This window comes from Pan troglodytes, chromosome 16 (assembly GCF_028858775.2).
Source record: "Pan troglodytes isolate AG18354 chromosome 16, NHGRI_mPanTro3-v2.0_pri, whole genome shotgun sequence".
Lineage (NCBI taxonomy): Eukaryota > Metazoa > Chordata > Mammalia > Primates > Hominidae > Pan > Pan troglodytes.
In genome coordinates this window covers 12,873,922-12,888,398 of record NC_072414.2, presented here as the reverse complement: position 1 = coordinate 12,888,398, position 14,477 = coordinate 12,873,922, and positions in this window count along the sequence as shown.

Genomic DNA, 14,477 nt, shown 5'->3' with positions numbered 1-14,477 from the left:
ATATCTGTTTTTTTCAGGGAACTCCAAACTGTCCAAGGAGATAGTTCTGTTGTGATTACTTCATTGAGAAATTTAACTTATGAGCAGTTGAAAGGAATGCAAGTTGCTGCAAAATCAGAATGAAGAGTGCAAAATGACCAAGCTACAATGTTTTGTCATTATTCACTCTGATGTGAAAAAGGCAGTGAATTTAATAGAAAATAACTTCGTAGAGTAAAATCTCAGGTGTGTTTTTTTAGTGCCGCAGTCTTGGATGATGGGTTCCTAGAAGCTCTCAACATCTCTTCTTAATTGGAGAAAGTGTTAAGCCCCAAAGTAGCTGGAGCAGTACATCTTCAATTTTTGACAAGAAAGCAGGAACTTGATTACTTTGAGTGCTATTCATTAGTTTCTGCTGTCATTGAGAATGCAACAAAAGCCAACTAGGCTGCTGCTAACTCCTTGCTGGACTTCTTCTGCCACTGTCACAGGAACTGTAATCTCACTGGACAGTTAACTAGGGAGCCTTTCATCTTGAGTGACTGCTGCACAAATGATCTTCAAAGCATTTTAGCCACCAGAGGAATTCTCTTCAAATACCCAAAATCCATCAGTATCTTGAATCATGCTGGATTTTGAAGAATTCTTAACAAGCCATGTAAAGGGGGCTCTCTGGCCTTGAAATAGTGATGTTTTTTATACAGAAAGGAGAATGCAGAATGGTCAGACTACCATGCACTGTTAAATTTGATTTCAAGAAATTACAGGAAAACTTTCCAAAGTTCCATCTCACAGAAATTATTTTTACAAAGAATTCCAAGATAAGTTTCGTTTTATGGAAGATTTTTATGTGGTTTTTACTCACTCTTCATCTCAGACATCAACAGATGATTACATCACTTATGTAGCTAGTAAATTTATTAATATAAAACTCAGAGACATTCCAATATCCACATTGCTTACACCATTAGGCATAGATTCAGTGTCAGCTATGACAATTGAAAATAAGCTGTTTTGTGATTTAAAGGTTTAAATTTCTCTAACCAAACTGCTTGATCCAGATGCAGGACTGCAAATGTTAATATTTGTTCTGGAAGAACAATCAAATAAGACTTAAGAGGAAAAGGAATGGCCACAATCCACCTGAAATTTTTTTTTAAAAAAGTGTGCAGCCTACTAAATCAGAATGAAAATAGAAGTACAAGATTATAAACAAAATGCAATCAAACTTTTCTTAAGCTTACCTAAAGTTATTTTATCTGAAAATTTCAAGCAACTTTGTTCAACATTAAATTGACAATCTAAACTAACAAGTCTTTTGAATTTATGCATGGTAGTAAACATTCTCTCTATTAACTTTATTACCTAAGGCTAAACCTAAAATTTTTAAGCAAAATTAGAAAAATAGTCTTCACTTATCAAAAAATAAAGTTTGTTACATTTAGTATTTTCCCAATAAAATTGGTCATTCTTGGTTTTTTATTTGGAGAGTCTGTGCAAAATGTCACTAAAAATAAATTAGCACTAGAAATTATTTCTGAATACCAAAAAAAAAAATGAAGAATGGTTTCACAAAGAAAAAAAGAAAACTTTCTTAATTAGCAGAGTATCATCTCTGTGATTTTTGTGATTATTTGATCAGTGTCCTGAGATGGATACAATGGCAAGTAATGACAAAATTAAAATAAGCATGCAGATTTTTTTAAATTAAGTGCCAAAAAATAATGGGTCATGCAAAGCCCTTAAAAACATTGTGGCCTAATTCTAAAGTTTTTTGCTACTATGCTACATCACACCCAACATCAGTTAAGTGCTCATTCTGTGACAGGTAGTACATTATATTTTAGCAAACTACACAAGACCCCTATGTGATAATATGCTTGGGGGTTGTAAGGTTGGGTGCATTTAGTAGTCTTGAATTTTCTGGGAGTATACGAACCCAATATTAGTCTAGATGCCCAAAAATCTATTTAGACGTCAAAGTAGAATGGAGAGAAATCTTGACCACAGGAAGCTGTGTTGTGGCATTTATTTTGAAATTATTTTTTCTTGATTTTTTTGCCTTTTAATTCTTTTGTGAGTTTTATAATGCACAGAATATTTTTAAATTATTATATATATAAATGATTAGTCTTCAATTTAAACTTGTACCTCTGGGGTCTTACTTGGGTTTCTCCTAACAATATTATACACATATTTGCAATAATTTCTCTCATACTGCTTTTAACTCATTTAATTTTTCAACTTTTTAAGAATAACAAAAGTGATATTAACTGTAAAATGCTGAAGTGACATATGAATTTATGAGGTGCATATGTACTTTTTATTTTACCAATGAGATGGGAGAAATGCTGTCTTATATTTTAACATACATTTTGGCCATTACACAGATGAAGCAACTTTTCATTTGTTAATACATAGCATACTTTTTCTTCTGTGTAATTCCTCTTTATATTCTTTGCTCATTTTCCCACTGGGATTTGCAAGTTCTTTATTATTTGATAATCTCTATACATTCTGAATATCCATTTTTTGGTTATATATACCATGTAAATATTTTCTTCTAATTTGTTTTTTGTCTCAATGGTATTTATCAATTGTTTGCTAAAAATGAGTTTGTTTAGTTAGTAAAATTTGTCTGTCTTTTACTTCATGATATTTATATTTCATGTCGTGAGGAAAAGGCATGAATATTTTAAAAACTTCCTTGTAGTATTAATTTTATTTTTTATTTCATTCTTTAAGTTATTTGAAATTTATTGTTTATTTCTTCAAATTCCAAATAATAACCAACTTTCTCAAAGTAATACTTCTTTCTACTGATTTCAAATGTTACATTTGTCTTCTCTGAAGTTCTTGTCTATTTGATACCTGACGGTCACACTACTGCTGTGGATGTGCTTCGTACCATCACAGTACTGCAGGGTTATAAGATTATCTGATAGCCAATAGAAGCAGACCTCTACTCACTGTCATTCTTTTTTCTTTTGGAGAAGAAAGTTAGCTATTTTTATCTGGGTTCTCAATTTTTTTTTTTTCTTTTTGAGATGAAGCCTTGCTCTCTCACCCAGGCTAGAGTGCAGTGGCATGATCTTGGCTCTCTGCAACCTCTGCCTCCCTGGTTCAATTGATTCTCCTGCCTCAGGCTCCTGAGTAGCCAGGATTACAGGCATCCATCACCACGCCTGGCTAATTTTTTTATTTTTAGTAGAGACAGGGTTTCACCATCTTGGCCAGGCTGGCCTTGAACTCCTGACCTCGTGTTGCACCCACCTCTGATTCCCAAAGTCCTGGGATTACAGGCATGAGCCACCGCACCTAACCGGGTTCTCAGTTTTGTATAAACTTTAAAGTAGATTATCAAATCACATACCAATTGCCATCTGATTGAAATTTCAATGTTTTTATATGTAAGTTTCGAGACTAAAGCCATCTCTATTCTTTCAGCACTTCAGATGTTTATCTTTCAATTCAAAATGTATTCTAAGTTTTATTTTGATGTTTCTTTGTGAATTATTTAGAAGTTTGTTGTTTGATTTCCAAACACTTGTGTGTTTACTAAGTATCTTATTGATATTCGTTTTTTTCTTTTTTAATTTATATTTTAGGTTCAGGGGGTACACGTGCAGCTTTGTTATGTAGGTAAATTGCATGTTGCTGGGGTTTCATGGAAAAAATAATTTAGTCACTGAGGTAGTGAGCATAGTACCTGAGAAGCATAAGTAATTTTTCAATCTTCACCGATTTTTCACCCTCTACCCTCACACAGGCCCTAGTATCTATTGGTCCTTGTTTTGGACCATGTGGAGCCAATGTTTATCTCTCATTTATAGGTGATAATATATGCTTTCTTTTTCTGTTTTTGTGTTAATCTGCTTAATTTGTGGGATGTAGCCTCCAGCTACATCCATTTTGTTGCAAAAGCCATAAATTTATTGTTTTTTTGTTGCTACGCAGTATTTCATGGTGTATATGTACCAATTTGTTTTCTTTTTGAGATAGAGTCTCACTCTGACACCCAGGCTGGAGTGCTGTGGCATAACCTGGGCCCACTGCAACCTTCGCCTCCCAGGTTCACCTATTCTGCCACCTCAGTTTCCCAAGTAGCTGGGTCTACAGGCATGTACTACCATGCCTGGCTAATTTTTGTATTTTTAGTAGAGATGGTGTTTCACCATGTTGGCCAGGCTTTTCTCAAACTCCTAATATCAAATGATCCACCCATCTCGGCCTCCCAAAGTGCTGGGAATACAGGCGTGAGCAACCACGTCAGGCGGTACACATTTTTTTTTCTAGTCCACACTGATGAGCCTCTAGGTTGGTTCCATGTTTTTGCTACTGTTAATAGTGCTGTGATAATCATACAAGTACATGTGTCATTTGGTAGAACAATTCATATTTCTTTGTGTATGTGCCCAGTAATGAGATTGCTGTGCCAAATCGTAGTTCTGTTTAAGTTTTTTGAGAAATCTTCACACTGCTTTATACAATGGCTGAATTAATTTACATTCCAAACGGAAGTGTATAAGATTTCCCTTTTCTCTGCAACCTCAGCAACATCTGTTATTTTCTGACTTTTTATTAGTAGCCATTGTGATTGGTATGAAATGGTATCTCATTGTGGTTTTCATTTGCATTTCTCTAATGATTAGTGATTTTTAAAATGGAGCATTTTTTCATATTCTTGTTAACAGCATGTGTGTCTTTTTTGAGAAGTGTCTGTTCTTGTCCTTTGCCCATTTTTCAATGAGGTTGTTTAGTTTTTGCTTAAAAATTTTTTTAAGTTCCTTACAGGTTCTGGATATGAGACCTCTGTCAGATCCATAGTTTGCAAATATTTTCTCCCATTTTGTCGGTTGTCCGTTTACTCTGCTGATAGTTTCTTTTGTTGAACATAATCTCCTTAGTATACTTAGGTCCCACTTGTCTATTTATGTTTTTGTTGCAATAGCTATTGGAAACTTGATCATAAAATCCTTGTTATTGCCTATGTCCAGAATATTATGTTCTGGGCTTTTGTCTAGGGTTTTTATACTTTTAGGTTTTACATTTAGGTCTTTAATCCATCTTAAGTTGAGTTTTTAATATGTTGGAAGGAAGTTGTCCATTTTAAATCTTCTGAATATGGCTAAACAGTTATCCTAGTACCATTCATTGAATAGGGAGTCTGTTCCCATTGCTTCTAATTATAGACTTTGTCAAAGATCAGATGGTTGTAGGAGTGCAGCCTACAACCTTCTCTAATCTGTTCCATTGGCTTTTGTGTCATGGTTTTTGTACCAGACCTATGATGTTTTGGTTACTATATCCTTGGAGTATAGTTTGTGAACCCTCAAAATCTGAGACAGTTCTCAGTTAATTTACAAAGTTGACATTGCCAAGCTAGCCATATGTAGAAAACTGAAACTGGATCCCTTCCTTACACCTTATACAAAAATTAATTCAAGATGGATTAAAGACTTAAATGTTAGACCCCAAACCATAAAAACCCTAGAAGAAAACCTAGGCAATACCATTCAGGACATAGGCATGGGCAAGGACTTCATGTTTAAAAACACCAAAAACAGTGGCAACAAAAGCCCAAATTGACAAATGGGATCTAATTAAACTAAAGAGCTTCTGCACAGCAAAAGAAGCTAGCATCAGAGTGAACAGGCAACCTACAGAATGGGAGGAAATTTTTGCAATCTACTCATCTGACAAAGGGCTAATATCCAGAATCTACAATGAACTCAAATTTACCAGAAAAAAACAAACAACCCCATCAACAAGTGGGCGAAGGATATGAACAGACACTTCTCAAAAGAAGACATTTATGCAGCCAAAAGACACAAGAAAAAATGTTCATCATCACTGGCCATCAGAGAAATGCAAATCAAAACCACAGTGAGACACCGTCTCACACCAGTTAGAATGGCGATCATTACAAAGTCAGGAAACAACAGGTGCTGGAGAGGATGTGGAGAAATAGGAACACTTTTACACTGTTGGTGGGACTGTAAACTAGTTCAACCATTGTGGAAGTCAGTGTGGCGATTCCTCAGGGATCTAGAACTAGAAATCCCATTTGACCCAGCCATCCTATTACTGGGTATATACCCAAAGGATTATAAATCATGCTGCTATGAAGACACATACACACATATGTTTACTGCGGCACTATTCACAATAGCAAAGACTTGGAACCAATCCAGATGTCCAACAATGATAGACCAGATTCAGAAAATGTGGCACATATACACCATGGAATACTATGCAGCCATAAAATTTATGAGTTCATGTCCTTTGTAGGGACATGGATGAAGCTGGAAACTGTCATTCTCAGCAAACTATCACAAGGACAGAAAACCAAACACCACATGTTCTAACTCATAGGTGGGAATTGAACAAAGAGAACACGTGGACACAGGAAGGGGAACATCACACATTGGGTCTGTTGTGGGGTGGGGGGAGGGGGGAGGGATAGCATTATGAGATATACTTAATGTAAATGATGACTTAATGGGTGCAGCACACCAACATGGCACATGTATACATATGTAACAAACCTGCACATTGTGCACATGTACCCTAGAACTTAAAGTGTAATAAAAAAAAAATATATATATATATATGTATATAAAAATAAATGGCTGATCAGGAAAAAAAAATTTAGGAAGTAGAATTCAACAACACATCAAAAAGATTATACATCACGATTAAGTGGGAATTATCTCTGGCATGCAAGGCTGGTTTAACATATGTAAATCAATGTGATATATCACATTAACAAAATGAAAGATGCAGAGAAAGCATTTAACAAAGTTTAGCAACCTTTCTTGATAAAACCTTTTAATAGTTTATGTATAGAAGGAAAGTTCCTCAACATAATAAAGACCGTTTATGAGAAACCCATGGCCTACATCATAGTCAGTGGGGAATAATTAAAAGCTTTTCTACTAAGATTGAGTACAAGATAGGGATGCCCAGTCTCCTCACTTTTATTGAACATAGTACTTGCAAGAGCAATCTGATGAGGAAAAAAAAAGCAACTAAATTAAAGAAGTAAAATTATCTCTATCTGCAGATGACAAGACCCTTTATGTAAAAAACTCCAAACATTCCACAAAAAACTCTAAGAACTACTAAATCAATTCAGTTAAGCTGCAAAGTATAAACTCAACATATAAAAATCAGTTGCATTTCTATATACAAATAACCTAGCTGACAAAGAAATCAAGAAAACAATCTCATTTACAATAACATCAAAGAAAAACATATACTTAGGAATGAATTTAACCAATAAGATGGAAGATGTGTACACTTGAAAACCATAAAACATTGATGAAAGAAATTTAGATATGAACAAATGAAAAGATATCCTATGTTTATGTATCAGAAGAATTAATATTGTTAAAATGTTCACACTACCCAAAGCAAATATATAGATTTAACACAATCCTCATCAATGTTCTGGTGGCATTCTTCACAGCACAGAAAAAAACAATCCTGGCCAGGTGTTGTGGTTCATGCCTGTAATCCCAGCACTTTGGGAGGCTGAGGCAGGTGGATCACGAGGTCAGGACTTGGAGACCAGCCTGGCCAATATAGTGAAACCCTGTCTCTACTAAAACTACAAAAATTAGCTGGATATAGCAGCATGTGCCTGTAGTCCCAGCTACTTGGGAGGCTGAGGCAGGAGAATTGCTTGAATCCGGGAAGCAGAGGTTGCAGTGAGCCAAGGTTGTGCCACTGCACTCCAACTTGGGCAACAGAGTGAGACTTCATCTCAAGAAAAAACAAAACAAAACAAAACAGAAAAAACAATCCTGAAACTCGTATGGAACCACAAAAAACCCCAAACAGCCAACAGATTACTGTGAAAGAAAAAGTTGGAGGCATCACACCTCTTGATTTAAAATTGTATTACAAAGCTATAGTAATCAAAACAGTATGATACTGGCATAAAAACAAAAAGTATAAACCAATGGAACAGAACAGAGACCTTTGAAATAAATCCAAACATATACTGTCAACTAATTTTTGACAAGGGCAAACAAGACAACACAATGGAAAGAAAAATAGTCTCTTCAATAATAGTGCTGGGAAAACTGGATTTTCACATTCAAAAGAATAAAAATGGACCCTGATCATACACCATACACAAAAATCAACTCAAAACAGATACAAGACCCAAGACCCAAATAAGACCTGAAACCTTAAAACTCCTAGAAGAGAACATAGGGGGAAAGCCTCTTGACATTGGCCTTAGCAATTATTTTTTGGATATCGCACCACAAGCCAGGCTACAAATGGAAACATAAACAAGGAGGACTGCATCAAACTAAAAAGCTTCTGCACAGCAAAGGAAAAAACCAACAAAATGAAAAGAGAACCTACAGACTGGAGGAAATATTTGCAGATCACATATCTGATAAAGAGTTAATGTCCAAAAATCAGTAAAGAACTCTTTTAATAACAGGAAAACAACCCAGTTGAAAAACGAGCCAAATAGGAAATGACCAATAGCAAATGGGGAGACGTACATTAAGAAAATACAAAGTAGCAGACATATAGGATGATCAAGTTAGAGATCTAATGTACATCATGTGGGCTGTAGTTAATAAAAATGTATTGTCTTTAGGATTTTTGTTAAATACATAGATTTTGGCTGTTCCTGTCACACAAAAAAAAATGTAACTATGTAAGATGGTAGATATGTTAATTTGCTTCACTGTAGTAACCAGTTTACTGTCTATATGTATCCTTAAGGTCATGTGGTCAACCTCAAATATATAAAATAAAATTTATTTTAAAGAAGAAAAATTTGTCTTCCATCCAGAAAGAACCACTATTGCCATTTTTTGGTATTCCATTCCAAAATATTCCATGAATATACAATTGTTCAATCAAATTTAATGTTAGACTTTCTACTTGAACATTCAAAGCACTTAAGAAATTATAGAAAAGTGTCTGTGTGACTCCCTGTCTGCAGAGCACAGGCTGCATCTCCACTAATACACATGCCACCGGTACTTTATACAGAGTCCTTGTTTGCCTTTAATCTGATGCCGTGGGTGAGCCTGAGTTGTCCTGTGGTCCGCGTTCCTGACCAGGTGTCTTTCTCGCCCACTGGTTTCAAAAAAGATGTTACTGGGTTATAGAAGGCTGGGATGGAAACAGGATACCAAGTTCACATGAAGACAGTATCTGAAAAGAGAGGTAATTTACTTTAACATTTTCAAAAGAAGATGCATATCCATATTGTGAAGAAACAAAGAACAAAACCTTCACTCCAAACTTCTCTACCTGGTTGCAAAGTATTTGAAGGGAAAGCTCACTAAGGAAGCTACTCTCATAGATCCCAGAACTGTTACTGGGTGTGGCCAGGGGACTGCAGACACAAAGCGAATGGGCACACCGCATAAGACTGGGAGATCTAAGGCTGGAGCTGCTCAACTCTCTAGAGACCTGACTCCAGCCTCTCATCACACTGGCTAGAAGTCAAGCATGAATGGTAACATGCTGCCCTGAACACTACTCAAGACACTCACTGCTCATCAGCAGCTTATGCTCAAAGCTGGCCTGGAAGGCTCCTTCTGGAGCCCGGAGTGCTTTCTTGATCTGCTGCCTTATCTCGCTGACAGTTTGAATCACAGCACCTTCAAATATGGCCACTTCCAAGGCAGAATTGAACATTCCCTAGGGGTATAGCAAGATAAAAATACACACAAAAAATCATATACTTTACGCTTTACTTCTTACCTCAAACATACATCCTTGGTTAAAGAACAAAAACAACTCACTGAAAGGTGATAAAATAATCAAAATGTATTTGCCCCTGGAAGTGGAATTACTACCACAAAAAGGATACAACTCTTTCATTTTTCCCAAAATAATCATGTGGGTTCATGGGCATGCTCATCACTGCTGTCTGTGTGGAAGAGAAGATTAAAGAGGGATTTACTGGACTGCACTGGCCTAGGCAGCCTTTGCTGGCATCTCTCAGCCTAGACTGCAGCCCAGATCCTTTTACTCAGGTGCGTGCATTTAGAATATGAAAACAGTAAGATAAACACTGGTGGTATTATTACTTTATATTACAAGAACACTTAATGATCTTACTATGTGTTTTTAATAGAAACATCCCCACTAATGAAATTGTCAATAAATACTGCTCAAACCACCTTCCCCAAATACTGAAAAACAGTACGTCCATTTCTCTACCCTTGCCAAGTTGTCTGCAAATGCTCTGTTTTTCTACTGAATGGTTAGACAAACTTGTGATTTTTTTCCCCTTTCTTAACACAAATCAAAAAAGTAGGAAACAAAACCCAGTGGATAAAACGACATTTTTTCTTTTCGTGAGACAGAGTCTTGCTCTGTTGCCAGGCTGGAGTGCAGTGGTGCAATCTCAGCTCACTGCAATCTCTGCCTCGCAGGCTCAAGCAATTCTCCCCCATTAGCCTCCCAAGTAGCTGGCCCCACAGATGCGTACCACCACACCTGCTAATTTTTTGTATTTTTGGTAGAGATTAGGTTTCACCATGTTGACCAGGCTGGTCTCAAACTCCTGAGTTGTAGCGATCTGCCTCCCTCAGCTTCCCTACAGCCACACCTGTACTGGGATTACAGGTGTGAGACACTGCACCTACACTTAGCTGTATCTAAAAATACATCACCAAAACTAAGGTCACCTGGATATTCTTGATCTAGAAGTTTTGTGATTCTGCATTCTACATTTAGATCTTTGATCCATTTTGAGTTTTAATTTTTGAGAAGGGTGTAAAGTCTGAACTTAGATTCTTTTTTTTTGTACATGGACGTCCAATTTTTAAGCACCATTTGTTGAAGAGACTGTATTCTTTCATTTAATTGCCTTTGCTTCTTTGTCAAAGCTCAGCTAACTATATTTGCATAGGTCAATTTCTGGGCTCTCTCTTCTGAACCATTGATCAATCTGCATGTTCTTTCACTAATGCCATGCTATCTCAATTATTTAGCTGGAGAGTAAGTCTTAAAGTTGGGTAGTGTCAGTCCTCTGAGTTGTTATTCTTCAGCATTTTGACTATGAGTCTTTTGCGTCTTCATATAAGCTTTAGAATAAATGTGTTTATATCTACAAAATAACCTGCTAGAATTTTAATTGGAGTAGAGTTGAATCTGTAGATCAAGAAGGGGAGTATTAACATCTTAACAATACTGAGTCTTGCTATCCTTGCACATGAAATATATATCAATTTATTTAGGTTTCCTTTGATTTCTTTCGTTAAAGTTTTGAAGTTTTCCTCATATAGATCCTGTACATATTTTGTTTACTTTATGCCTACATATTTCATTTTGGGGGTACTCATGTAAATAGCATTGTATTTGAAATTTCAAATTCCAATTTTTTTCATTGCTACTATATAGGAAAGCAATTAACTTTTAATACTAACCTTATGGTTTGGATTTGTGTCCCCACTCAAATCTCATGTCTAATTGTAATCCCCAGTGTAGGAGGAGGGGTCTGGGCAGAGGTAATTGGATCATGGGGGAGGATTTCTCCCTTGCCATTCTTGTATAGTGAGTTCTCACCAGATCTGATTGTTTAAAAGTATGTAGCATCTTCCCTTTTGCTCTCTCTTCCTCCTGCTTCAGCCATGTAAGGCGTGTCACCTCCCTCTTCACCTCCTGCCATGATTGTAAATTTCCTGAGGCTTCCTCAGCCATGCTTCTTGTTCAGCCTGCAGAATCGTGATCCAATTAAACCACTTTTCTTTATAAATTACCCAGTCTCAGGTAGTTCTTCATAGCAGTGCAAGAACAGACTAATACAGAAAATTGGTACTGGGAAGTAGAGCATTGCTATAAAGATACCTGAAAATGTGGAAGCAGCTTTGGAAGTGGGTAATGGGCAGAGGTTGGAACAGTTTGGAGAGCTTAGAAGAAGACAGGAAGGCCTGGGCCCAGTGGCTCATGCCTGTAATCCCAGCACTTTGGGAGTCTGAGGTGGGCAGATCTCAAGGTCAGGAGATTGAGACCATGCTGGCTAACACGGTGAAACCCCATCTCTACTAAAAATACAAAGAAAAAGAAAAGAAAAAAAGAAAGAAAAGAAAAGAATTAGCCAGGTGTGGTGGCATGCACCTATAGTCCTAGCTACTAGGGAGGCTTGGGCAGGAGAATTGCTTGAACTCAGGAGGCAGAGTGGTGAAAATGAGCATCTCTTGCTCCAGAGCTTAGAGGAGAGGCTTTCAGTTTTTCTGCCATTCAGTAAGATACTAAACTTGTGGGAGTGTCTTATATGGCTTGTATTGTGTTGAGGTATGTTTCTTCTATACCCTGTTTTTTGAAGGGTTTTTACAATAAAATGTTGAATTTTATCAAATGCTTTACCGCATCAATTGACATTATTATATAAATTTTGTCCATCATTCTGTTGATATGATGATCACATTGATTTGCGTATTTTGAACCATCCTTCCATTCCTGGCATAAATTCCACTTAGTCATTATGAATAATTTTCAATATGTTGTGGATTTGTTTTGTTTGTAAATTTCCTTGAGGATTTTTGCATCAATTTTTCATAGGGATATTGGCCTGTAGTTTTCTCTTTTAATTTGTCTTTGGTTTAAGTATCAGGCATTGAAATATTCCTCCCTCCTCTATTTTTTGGGATAGTTTGAGTAGGATTGGTGTTATTCTGTAAGTGTTTGTTAAAATACAGCAGTGAAGCTATTGCTTCCAGGATTTTCTTTGTTGGTAGTTTTTATTAAGGCTTTGATTTCATTATTTGTTATTGGTCGGTTCAGGTTTTGAATTTCTTCATGGTTCAATCTTGGTAGGTTAAACTACTACAAGAAGACATTGGGGAAATTCTCCAGGCTATTAGACTATGGAAAGATTTCTTAAGCAATACCCCACAAGCACAGGCAACCAGAGCAAAAGTGGACAATTGGGATTGCATTAAGTTAAAAAGCTTCTGCATAGCAAAAGAGACAGTCAACAAAGAAAAAATCCAAAAAATGGGGAAACGTATTTGCAAACTATTCATTTGACAAGGGATTAATAACCAGAATATATAAAAAGCTCAAACAACTGTATAGAGAAAGATCTAATAATCTGATTTGAAAACGGGCAAGAGATCTTAATAGATATTTCTCAAAAAAAGAAATACAAAAGACTAACAGACTTAGGAAAAGGTGGCCAACATCACTGATTATCCGAGAAATGCAAATCAGAACTATGAAGAGATATCATCTCACCTCAGTTAAAATGGCTTTTTTTTCAAAAGACAGGTGATAACAAATGCTGGTGAGGATATGGAAAAAAAGCCAACCCTTGCATACTGTTGGTGGGAATGTAAATTAGTGCAACCACTATGGAGAACAATTTGGAGGTTCCTCAAAAAACTAAAATTAGAGCTATCATATGATCCAGCGATCTCATTGCTAGATATATACACAAAAAAAGAAAATCAATATATCGAAGAGATAACTGCACTCCTATGTTTATTGCATTACTACTCACAATATCCAAGATGTGGAAGCAACCTCAGTGTCCATCAACAGATGAATGGATAAAGAAAATGTGCCTATATATGATGGAGTACTTTTCAGCCATGACAAAGAATGAGATTCTGTCATTAGTGACAACATGGAATGGTACTGTAGGATATTATTTTAAGTAAAATAAGCCAGTCACAGAAAGATAAACTTTGTACATTCACATTCATTTGGGGGAGCTGAATATTAAAACAAACTCATGAAGATAGAGTAGAATGGTTGTTACTTGAGGCTGGGAAGTGTAGCCAGTGGGGGGAAGTGGGGATGGTTAATAGGTACAAAATGTAGTTACAATGAATAAGATCTTTTATTTGATAGCACAACGGGGTAACTATAGTCAGCAATAGTTTTTTGTACATTTTAAGATAACTGCGTATAACTGAATTGTTCATAATACAAGGAAATGATAAATGTTTGAGATGATGGATAACCCATTTACCCTGATGTGATTATTATGCATTATATGTTTGTATCAAAATATCTCATGTACCTCATAAATACATATATGCCTACTGTGTACCCATAAAAACTACAAAAGACCCATAGATGGTGACACCTGGGGATTTCCTGATACAATAGTGGGTTCTGGCTGATCATCCCACAGGGAAGCCACTCAGCAGCCACACAGTTCCCCCTACACACACACCCCTAGTAATCGGCTTTGTTAGTATATAAACCTTAAAATATGTGCAGAAAATATCACAAGTCATACGGGAGATGTAAAGCAAGATCACAAAGAAGTACAACTTCATACCCATTAAAATGGCGATTATAATGCAAACAAACAAAAGATGGAAAATTAAAAGTGTTGACAAGGACATGGAGAAAATGAAACCCTTGTGCATTACTAATAGTAGTGTAAAGTGGTGGACTGCTCTACAGAGCAGCACAGTGGTTCCTCAAAAAGTTGAACACAGAATTACTATATGACCCAGTAATTCCACTTTGAGGTATATAGCCCCAATAATTAA